Genomic DNA, 9,996 nt, shown 5'->3' with positions numbered 1-9,996 from the left:
TACTTTTTCTGTTTAGATTCATAAAATATAGTTCAATATGAAACCATAGCAATTTGATTCACTCAAAACGGATTTAAAATGAAGAAGTTATGGGTAAAACAAGATTGGATATTTTTGATATTTTTAGCTGCGGGAAATGTTTAACAAATATATACAAATCATATCCTAGCTAACTTATATATGTATTCTAATATATTATGTAATCTTGGGATACCATAGACACGTATGCAAATGTTTTGACATATCATATCGACCCATGTATATATATTATTTGGAACAACCATAGACACTCTATATGCAGTAATGTTGGAGTTAGCTATACAGGGTTGAGGTTAATTCCAAAAATATATATACTTTGAGTTGTGATCTAGCCTGAGACGTGTATACACTGGGTCGTGGATTGATTCAAGATAATATATATCGATTTATTTCTGTACATCTAACTGTGGACAACTAGTTGTAGGTTACTAACGAGGACAGCTAACTTAATACACTCAAATCTTTAAAACATAATAAAAATAGTTGTAATTATATTTTGATCATACTTTGATATATATGTACATATTTGTATAGGTTCGTGAATCGATCCGTGGCCAAGTCTTATTTTCAAGGAAAGAAATATCTGTGAAAGTGAGTTATAGTCCCACTTTTAAAATCTAATATTTTTGGGATGAGAATATATGCAGGTTTTATAAATGATTTACAAAATAGACACAAGTACATGAAACTACATTCTATGGTTGAATTATCGAAATCGAATATGCCCCTTTTATAAAGTCTGGTAATCTAAGAATTAGGGAACAGACACCCTAATTACCGCGAATCCCAAAGATAGATCTATTAGGCCTAACAAACCCCATCCAAAGTACCGGATGCTTTAGTACTTTGAAATTTATATCATATCCGAAGGGTGTCCCAGAATGATGGGGATATTCTTATATATGCATCTTGTTAATGTCGGTTACAAGGTGTTCACCATATGAATGATTTTTATCTCTATGTATGGGATGTGTATTGAAATATGAAATCTTGTGGTCTATTGTTACGATTTGATATATATAGGTTAAACCTATAACTCACCAACATTTTTGTTGACGTTTAAAGCATGTTTATTCTCAGGTGAATACTAAGAGCTTCCGCTGTTGCATACTAAAATAAGGACAAGATTTGGAGTCCATGTTTGTATGATATTGTGTAAAAACTGCATTCAAGAAACATATGTCGATGTAATATATTTCTATTGTAAACCATTATGTAATGGTCGTGTGTAAACAATATATTTTAGATTATCATTATTTGATAATTTACGTAATGTTTTTAAAACCTTTATTGATAAAATAAAGGTTATGGTTGTTTTAAAAATGAATGCAGTCTTTGAAAAACGTCTCTTATAGAGGTCAAAACCTCGCAATGAAATCAATTAATATGGAACGTTTATAATCAATATGAACGGGACATTTCACCACGTGCTACAATTTTGGGCGACAAGGACAATTGGCCCGTGATTGTACGAACTCATCTTCCAACAAAATTGTTTGTTTCAATTGTAATAAAGAGGGTCACCGAAGGATGGAATGTCCCGATTTGAGGAATGATCAAGTTAAGAAGCTAGAAAAGGCGGCGGGGACGGCGAGGGGACAAAATTACTTAATGATCCATGATGAGGCCAAGCAATCCAACGAAGTTGTCTCAGGTACTTTCATGGTTAACTCTAATCCGGCAAGGATTCTATTTGATAGCAGTGCAAATTTATCGTTTGTGTCTCCGCGTTTTGTGTCTAAACTTGATAAACCGCTAGCTAAGTTAAGTCATTCGGTAGAAATTGAAATAACGGATGGTAAGGCGGTGCTAGGGGTTGATGTTTGTAATGATTGTGATATTGTGTTTGGTACCGAAACGTTTAAAATTGATCTTATCCTGATGACGTTGGGTGAATTTGATATTGTCATTGGCATGGATTGGCTCGATCGTTATAGTGCCGATATTGCTTGCCATGAAAAGTCTATCCGTGTGAAGACCCCAAGTGGGGGAGAGTTAATTATTCATGGCGAGACACGGAGAAGACTTGTGCCACTATGCACTATTGCACGGGCACGTCATTTTCTTACTAGTGGTGGTATGACTTTTCTTCCTCATGTAGTTGATACTCGTGAAGAGCCACCACCCATTCGTGAAATTCTGGTGGTTAGTGAATTCGAAGACATTTTTCGGATGAATTACCGGGTGTTCCGGTGAAAAGACAAGTTGAATTTCGCATTGAGTTGGTTCCGGGTGCTACTCCCATTGCTAAAACTCCTTATCGTTTAGCACCAACGGAAATGCAAGAGTTGTTAAATCAAATCCAAGAGTTGCTTGAGAAGGGTTTTATTCGACCGAGTGCTTCGCCGTGGGGCTCTCCGGTTTTATTCGTGAAGAAGAAGGATGGTAGTATGCGGATGTGCATTGATTATCATGAGTTGAACAAGGTGACGATCAAGAATCGTTATCCATTGACTCGGATTGACGATTTGTTTGATCAACTCCAAGGCGCGACTTATTTCTCTAAGATTGACCTACGGTCCGGCTATCACCAAATGCGGGTCCGTGAGGAAGATATTGAGAAAACGGCTTTTCAAACGCGTTACAGGCATTTTGAGTTTGTAGTTATGCCTTTTGGTCTTATGAATGCACCGGCGGCATTCATGGATCTTATGAACCAAGTGTGCCAACCTATGTTGGACAAGTCAGTGATTGTGTTCATTGGTGACATACTTGTCTATTCGATGAGTATGAAGGAACATGAACATCATTTGTGTGGTATGTTGAATACGTTGCGGAAGGAGAAGTTGTATGTAAAATTCTCCAAATGTGAATTTTGGCTAAGGGAAGTTCAATTCCATGGCCATATTGTGAACAAGGATGGTATTCAAGTAGATCCGGGGAAGATTGAGACGGTAAAGAGTTGGGGACGACCGACTACGCCTACAAAAATCCGAAGTTTTCTCAGATTGGCCGGTTATTATCGTCGGTTTATCCAAGACTTTTCTACGATCGCTTCTCCATTGATGAAATTTACGAGAAAGAACGCTAGATTTAATTGGGAGAACGAGCAAGAAATTTCTTTTCAATTGTTAAAAGAGAAGTTATGTCACAGCTCCGGTGTTAGTGTTGCCGGAAGGTGTAGAAGACATGACGGTTTATTGTGATGCATCTTTAAATGGGCTCGGGTGTGTTCTAATGCAAATAGGTAAAGTCATCGCTTACGCCTCTCGACAATTAAAGGAACACGAAACGAGATATCCGACTCACGATCTTGAGTTGGCGACGGTTGTTCGTGAGTTGAAAATTTGGCGCCATTATTTGTACGGTGTCAAATGTATGATTTATTTGGATCACAAGAGCTTAAAACATCTTTTTGATCAACGAGATTTGAACTATCGTCAACGTAGGTGGATGGATGTGGTGAAAGACTACGATTGTGAGATACTTTATCATCCGGGCAAGGTGAATGTGGTCGCGGATGTGTTGAGTCGAAAGAGTCAACATCCGGCAATACGAGTAGGATCGTTAGGCATGATTATTACTTACGATTTTCTTGTAAAGCTTGGTGAGATTCAAATTGAAGCTTTTGTTAACAACAAGTATGAGGAACGAATCGTAGGGCAAACGGAGTCAATTACTTTAGGCCTGCATGGTTTATTGTCCTTTCAAGGAAGAGTGTGGGTGCCTAAGATGGGGGATAATCGATGAGTGCTACTCGATGAAGCACATAAGTCGAGGTATTCCATTCATCCGGGCGCGACAAAAATGTATCTTGATTTAAGGAATGAGTATTGGTGGCCGGGCATGAAACGTGATGTTGATAAGTATGTTGAATAATGCGTCACGTGTTTGCAAGTTAAAGCCGAACACCAAAAGCCATATGGTATATTACAACCGCTAGAAATCCCGAAATGGAAATGGGAGCACATTACCATGGATTTCGTTACAAAGTTACCAAAGACAGCGAGAACCCAATTTGATTCGATTTGGGTGATAGTTGATCGACTGACGAAAAGTGCTTTGTTTCTTCCCATTCGGGAAGCGATATCGTCGGAGACTTTGGCTAAGTGGTTTATCAAGGAAGTGATATCAAGGCATGGAGTTCCTATATCTATTATTTCGGATCGAGATACTCGTTTCACATCTCGATTTTGAGAAAAGTCTCATGAAGATATGGGTACACAATTGAAATTGAGCACGGTGTACCATCCTCAAATGGACGGTCAAACCAAATGTACGAATCAAATATTGGAGGATATGTTACGAGTGTGTATTATCGATTTCGGTGGTAGTTAGGATGAGCACTTACCTTTGGTGGAATTCACGTACAACAATAGCTATCATGCTAGTATTGGAATGCCACCGTATGAGATGCTTTATCGGCGTCGGTGTCGAACTCCTATATGTTGGGGTGAAGTGGGACAAAGAGAAATCGGGAGTACCGATTTGGTTTTAGAGATGAATAGTAAAATTGAGATGATTCGGGCACATTTGAAAAAGGCTCAAGATAGACAAAAGTCGTATGCCGATAAACGAAGGCGACCGATTGAATTCCAAGAAGGCGACATGGTGATGCTTAAAGTTTCGCCAAGGAAAGGTGTTATTCGGTTTCGAAAATGAGAAAAGTTAGCTCCTCAGTTTATAGGTCCTTTTAAGATTTTAGCTCGTGTTGGTGAAGTCGTGTATCGTTTAGAGTTACCCGAAGAGCTTGCGGAGATCCATAATACATTTCATGTTTCCCATCTCCGTAAGTGTCTTGCGGATGATTCTTCATGGGTGCCTTTAGACGAGATTGAACTAAACAACAAGTTAGAGTATGTGGCGAAGCCGATTGCTATACTCGATGAAAAGGTAAAGAGGTTGAGAAATAAAGAGGTGAGAACTTTTATTGTTCAATAGACTCGTAGTAAAGGTTTCGAGTTTACATGGGAACCCAAAGAGTTTGTATTGGTGTATCTTCCTGTTTGTCATGCGGCTTTGATCGCGAGGACGCGCTCCGATTCAAGTAGGGGAGAGTTGTAACATCCCGTTTTCTTCTTACATGTCTTAAGGTACGTACTTTATCGTTAGAACATTTATAATTCGTTTGCTCATGTGATTAAACGATTTAAAGTGTTAGTGATAAATATATATATATATATATATATATATATATATATATATATATATATATATATATATATATATACGAAATATATATATATCTATGTGTGTATATATATAAACGTGTATGAATGTATACGTGTAGTTTAAGTGTTTATGCGAAGCTAAAATGGGGTGTACGAGTCGGGTTATGACATTTGGGTTTCTAAATCAAAAGCTGGTCAAAAGTGGGCGTGAGGCCGCACCGCGGCGGGCACCTCCGCGTCGTGACATATAACGCGAATCAAGAACCAGGAACCAAATTAAACAGCTCAAATTTTATGTTAAATTCCGCGCCGCGGCAAAGGGGGTCGCGCCGCGACCCAACTGCTGTGCTGATTCGAAATTTAGATTTAAAAAGGGTTGGTTCGAGGGTATTTTCATCTTTTCCCGTTTAGATCAGATTGTGGATCAAATATCAACCACTTATCTCAATCCTTCATTTTCTTTTCCCTTTTATTTCCATTTTCTCTTCCAAAAAACAAAACCCACTTAGATCTAAATTGAGATTCGAAGGTGAAGAATTGTGATTCGGTCTTTGAAGTAAGAAATAAATTTGTTCTCCTCATTCTTAGCTACGATTTGATAGTGTTCGTAAGTCTTAACTCCGTGTTTTGAGTTTTAGTTAATTTATGGCTAGGGTTTGGCCATTTGAGACTTGTAAGACCCATTTGGGGAATTAATGGGTGAATTTGGGTTAATGTGATGCAAGGAAAACTCAATTGGTGTTAATCTAGGGTTTGGTCATGTAAATTGGGATTTGTAAGTGTTAATTGTGTTGTAGTCACTAAAAACACTTGTAAAATGATGAAAGCTTGTTAACGGGTAAGGTTTGACCAAAATTTGTAGTCTAAGTGTTAAAATAGGTCAAATGGGTGATTGTTGATCTAGTTGGATGAGATGGGTATGAAATACCCATAAATTGTGTTAGTTGGTGTTAGTAGACCCTAATCACTAGCTTTTAGTGATTTATGACGAGTCATAGCCATTAATGGGCGGTTTTGGTAGATGTGAATCATTTAATGCTTTTAGGGCATTAAATGCTTAAGGGAAAAGTGTTGGTGGTTAGTCCCCTAGAGTTGTATGTTAATTAAATGCATAATATGATAGGTGCATATCATTAAAGGTTGCGAGCATGATTCCTAGTTCACCAAAGGCGATAAGGTGAGTGGAATAATTATATGCGTATGTGTATAATGTATTTATTTGTATGATATGGTATGAACCAAAGAGCCGGTAGTGCCATAGTATGTGCGATTGTGCTATGATGTGAACCAAAGAGCCGGTAGCATCGTAGTACATGTGTTGTAGTGTGAACCAAAGAGCCGGTAGCACTATGGCACGAGTTATTATAGTGTGAACCAAAGAGCCGGTAGCACTTATAGCGAGTATGACTCGGGTTGTGATGTGAACCAAAGAGCCGATAGCGTCATAACCGATGTGTATGGTGTGAACCAAAGAGCCGGTAGCACCATGACGCGAGTATGGTTAACCATGGTTGTGTGTTGTATTTGTAGCGTATTGTATTATGTCGAGTTATATGCTATTGATTGTGCTAGTTGCGGTATTGGAGACTTTTAGCTTGTACTCGCGATGGTATGCTAATTGTATTGCTAGCATGTATGCGGTATGTGAGTATGTGTTTGCAAGTATGTATATTATATATGTGTGTGTATAATTATTGCATTCACTAAGCGTTTTGCTTACCCTCTCGTTGTTTACTCTTTTATGTTCCGGCGTGGACAAGGGTAAGGGTGTTCGTTTGGATTAGGGGTCTCCCGCCTTGTTTTGATAGGGGATGCTTTGGATGAAGCTTTTGGAAGTTGATCTAGTTTTGGGTAGTTTAGCCCCAAACCATGCTCGAGTGTCGTTTGATTTAAAACTATCATCTATGGGTCGAACTTTTATTACAATTGATTAATGACCTTCGTGCCTTTTGTAAACATTAAAAATGTTGTAAGTTTAAATGGGATTATGTAATGGTTTACATCTTCCGATTTATTGAATGGCGCGTTATTGGTTTATACTAATAAAAAAAATTATCAAGTTGAATACGGGTTGAGTTGTTTCACAAATTCTCCAAAAGAGCATTGCATAACCAAAGGTGCAATTCGACCCATTATAATTGTTGTAAGGCACCCCAAAATAAAGCCTGACAAGTACTCATTTTTAGTGCTTCACTATATTTCCGTTGAGTGCGCCAATGTTAGCATCTCTGAATCAGAACTTGCTCTTGATCTATATTTCCGAATCACACCTTTTGATGAGAATTACTAGGTTAGAAACCTCGGTTATTGGTGAAGACAAAACACCCCATCAAATACCTTCATTTCCATTTTCACTCCAAGCCAGCACAAATCCATCTACAGCTAAATAATATAAAATATTCATACTTATATGTAATATTATTTATAAGTATATTTTTATATATTTAATAATAATATAGTAATTAAAAGTTGTATTTGAATATAATGATAATATTAATAATAACATTACTTATAATAATAATTATAATAAGAATCATAGTAATAATAATAGTGACATTTATAATAATACTTGTAACAATATTGGTTTTACTGTTAATGATAGTCATGATATTGATTTTAGTACTTACCTAATAATAATAATCGTGACAATAATATTACTTGTGACAATATTACCATTTCTATTATTTACAAAAAGATATTAATACTAATGTTTACGAAGATGATAATATTTTATATTACATTCTTAATAATAATGATAATAAACATATTCTTGTTAATAATATTATAGTTTTAAATTTAATAGTAATATCATATTTAATACATATAATAATAGATGTAATACTTATAATTATGATAATAATTATTATTATTATAATTCTTATAATAACAATAATAATAACTACAACAATAGTAATAATCATGGTAACAATAATAATAATAATAATAATAATAATAATAATAATAATAATAATAATAATTATTATTATTATTATTATTATTATTATTATTATTATTATTATTATTATTATTATTATTATTATTATTATTATTATTATTATTATTATTATTATTATAATCATAATAATAATAATGAACTTAAAAACTACCTCAATTTTAAGCCTTTCTAAAAAGATTTGTCACGGACGAGGCTCGAACCCGAGACCTCTCGAATACTCTCAACACACTTAACCAGCTAGGCTGTTGCCCATTTTCCGAAATAATACATAACCCGTTAACATTTAACCCATATTATACATCAACTTCTTCTTCTACTTGAAATCAAGCAACCCGTTAATCAAATCAATCTTAACAACTAGATTTTTATATCCGATTTAAACTTGTATTTAAAACAAAAACTTCCTTGTGAATGTTTGTATCAACAGCAAACAAATTAAATAAAAGATATAAAGAAAATACTCGCTGTAGGTTCACGGTTTCAAGAAAAATAAATAAATCATGAAATTGAATTTGAAAACGTTATGGACAAAATTTATAACACGAAACATATTAAAAATCAATACTAGAAACTATTGGAAGCATCAATTTAACTCAAATTGAAACAGAATAATCGAATTTGGCTCAAGAACAAAAGTTGACTTTTTGATTTTAAAACTTTGACTCAAAAATTCGTAATCGATATAAAGAATTGGAAGTTGAAACTTTACAGGAAGTACGAGTAAAGGATTCCTAAAAAAACCACATTTTTAGTTTTTGACAATTTGTTCGAATTCAAAATATGACCAAAAAGTGTAGAAAAGGGCATGGTGTGCTATGTTTATATTTATTTCTGTAAAAAAATCAAGTAGAATAATTGAAAGTGATAATTGCTAATGAGGTTGAAAGAATTGAATGACTTAAACAATATCATGGAACGATTTATAAGTATATAGTACAGTTTTGATTCTAAGGACAGAAGAAGAAAAAATAAAAAAATATATAATTCTGATTACGATTGTTAACAGCTTCTATCTTTATGAGTATGGTTTATACGAATTTTGGATTCTGCCTATGAATTGAAATCGGCACCTTTACCAGTTAGTTAGAAAAATTGAGCAGAAGGATGGGGACATCAAACAGAATACATAAATATATGTGTTTACATACGGAGTATACATGTATTTTCTTGTATATACGGATTATATCTGTATTTTATATATGTTATATTAAATTCCATAACATAAATTACTGATCATAGATTTATTAATAACATCCATTAATATTATTAATTTTTATTAAAAATACTAATAATAATAGAATTAATAATAATAATAATTGTATTAACAATAATTTTATCAAAATTCATACTAGTAATAATAAAAGTAATGATATTAATAATATTATTAATGATACTATTAATAACACTACTTAATATTGTTAAGGGTGAGAATAACAATAACAATAATACAACACTTATACATATCAAATTTCATTTTATATAATAGTACTAATAATAAAAATATTAATATTAATATTAACCTTAATGAAAGTAATGATCATGATACAACATTTATACCTTAACTTGAAATATAATAATACTAATTATAATGATACCTATTATTAGTAATAATAATCTATCACTTTATATATATCAAATTTCTTATCTAAAAATAATAATATTAATGATAATAGTATTAATATTAATATTGAAAGAAATTACTAATTTATTTATTATAACAATTATATTAATAACTAATTCAATACATTAGTATTACATGTTGTTGATTATGTAACAATACTATATAATTTATATTATATAACTAATAGTGAATATTAAATTTTCAACATGTAATAATAATTATGTATAGAAATCATATATTTTATTTCATTTTAATTATTTTATATCTTA

This window comes from Rutidosis leptorrhynchoides, chromosome 1 (genome assembly GCF_046630445.1).
Source record: "Rutidosis leptorrhynchoides isolate AG116_Rl617_1_P2 chromosome 1, CSIRO_AGI_Rlap_v1, whole genome shotgun sequence".
NCBI lineage: Eukaryota > Viridiplantae > Streptophyta > Magnoliopsida > Asterales > Asteraceae > Rutidosis > Rutidosis leptorrhynchoides.
This window is presented reverse-complemented; position numbering follows the sequence as displayed.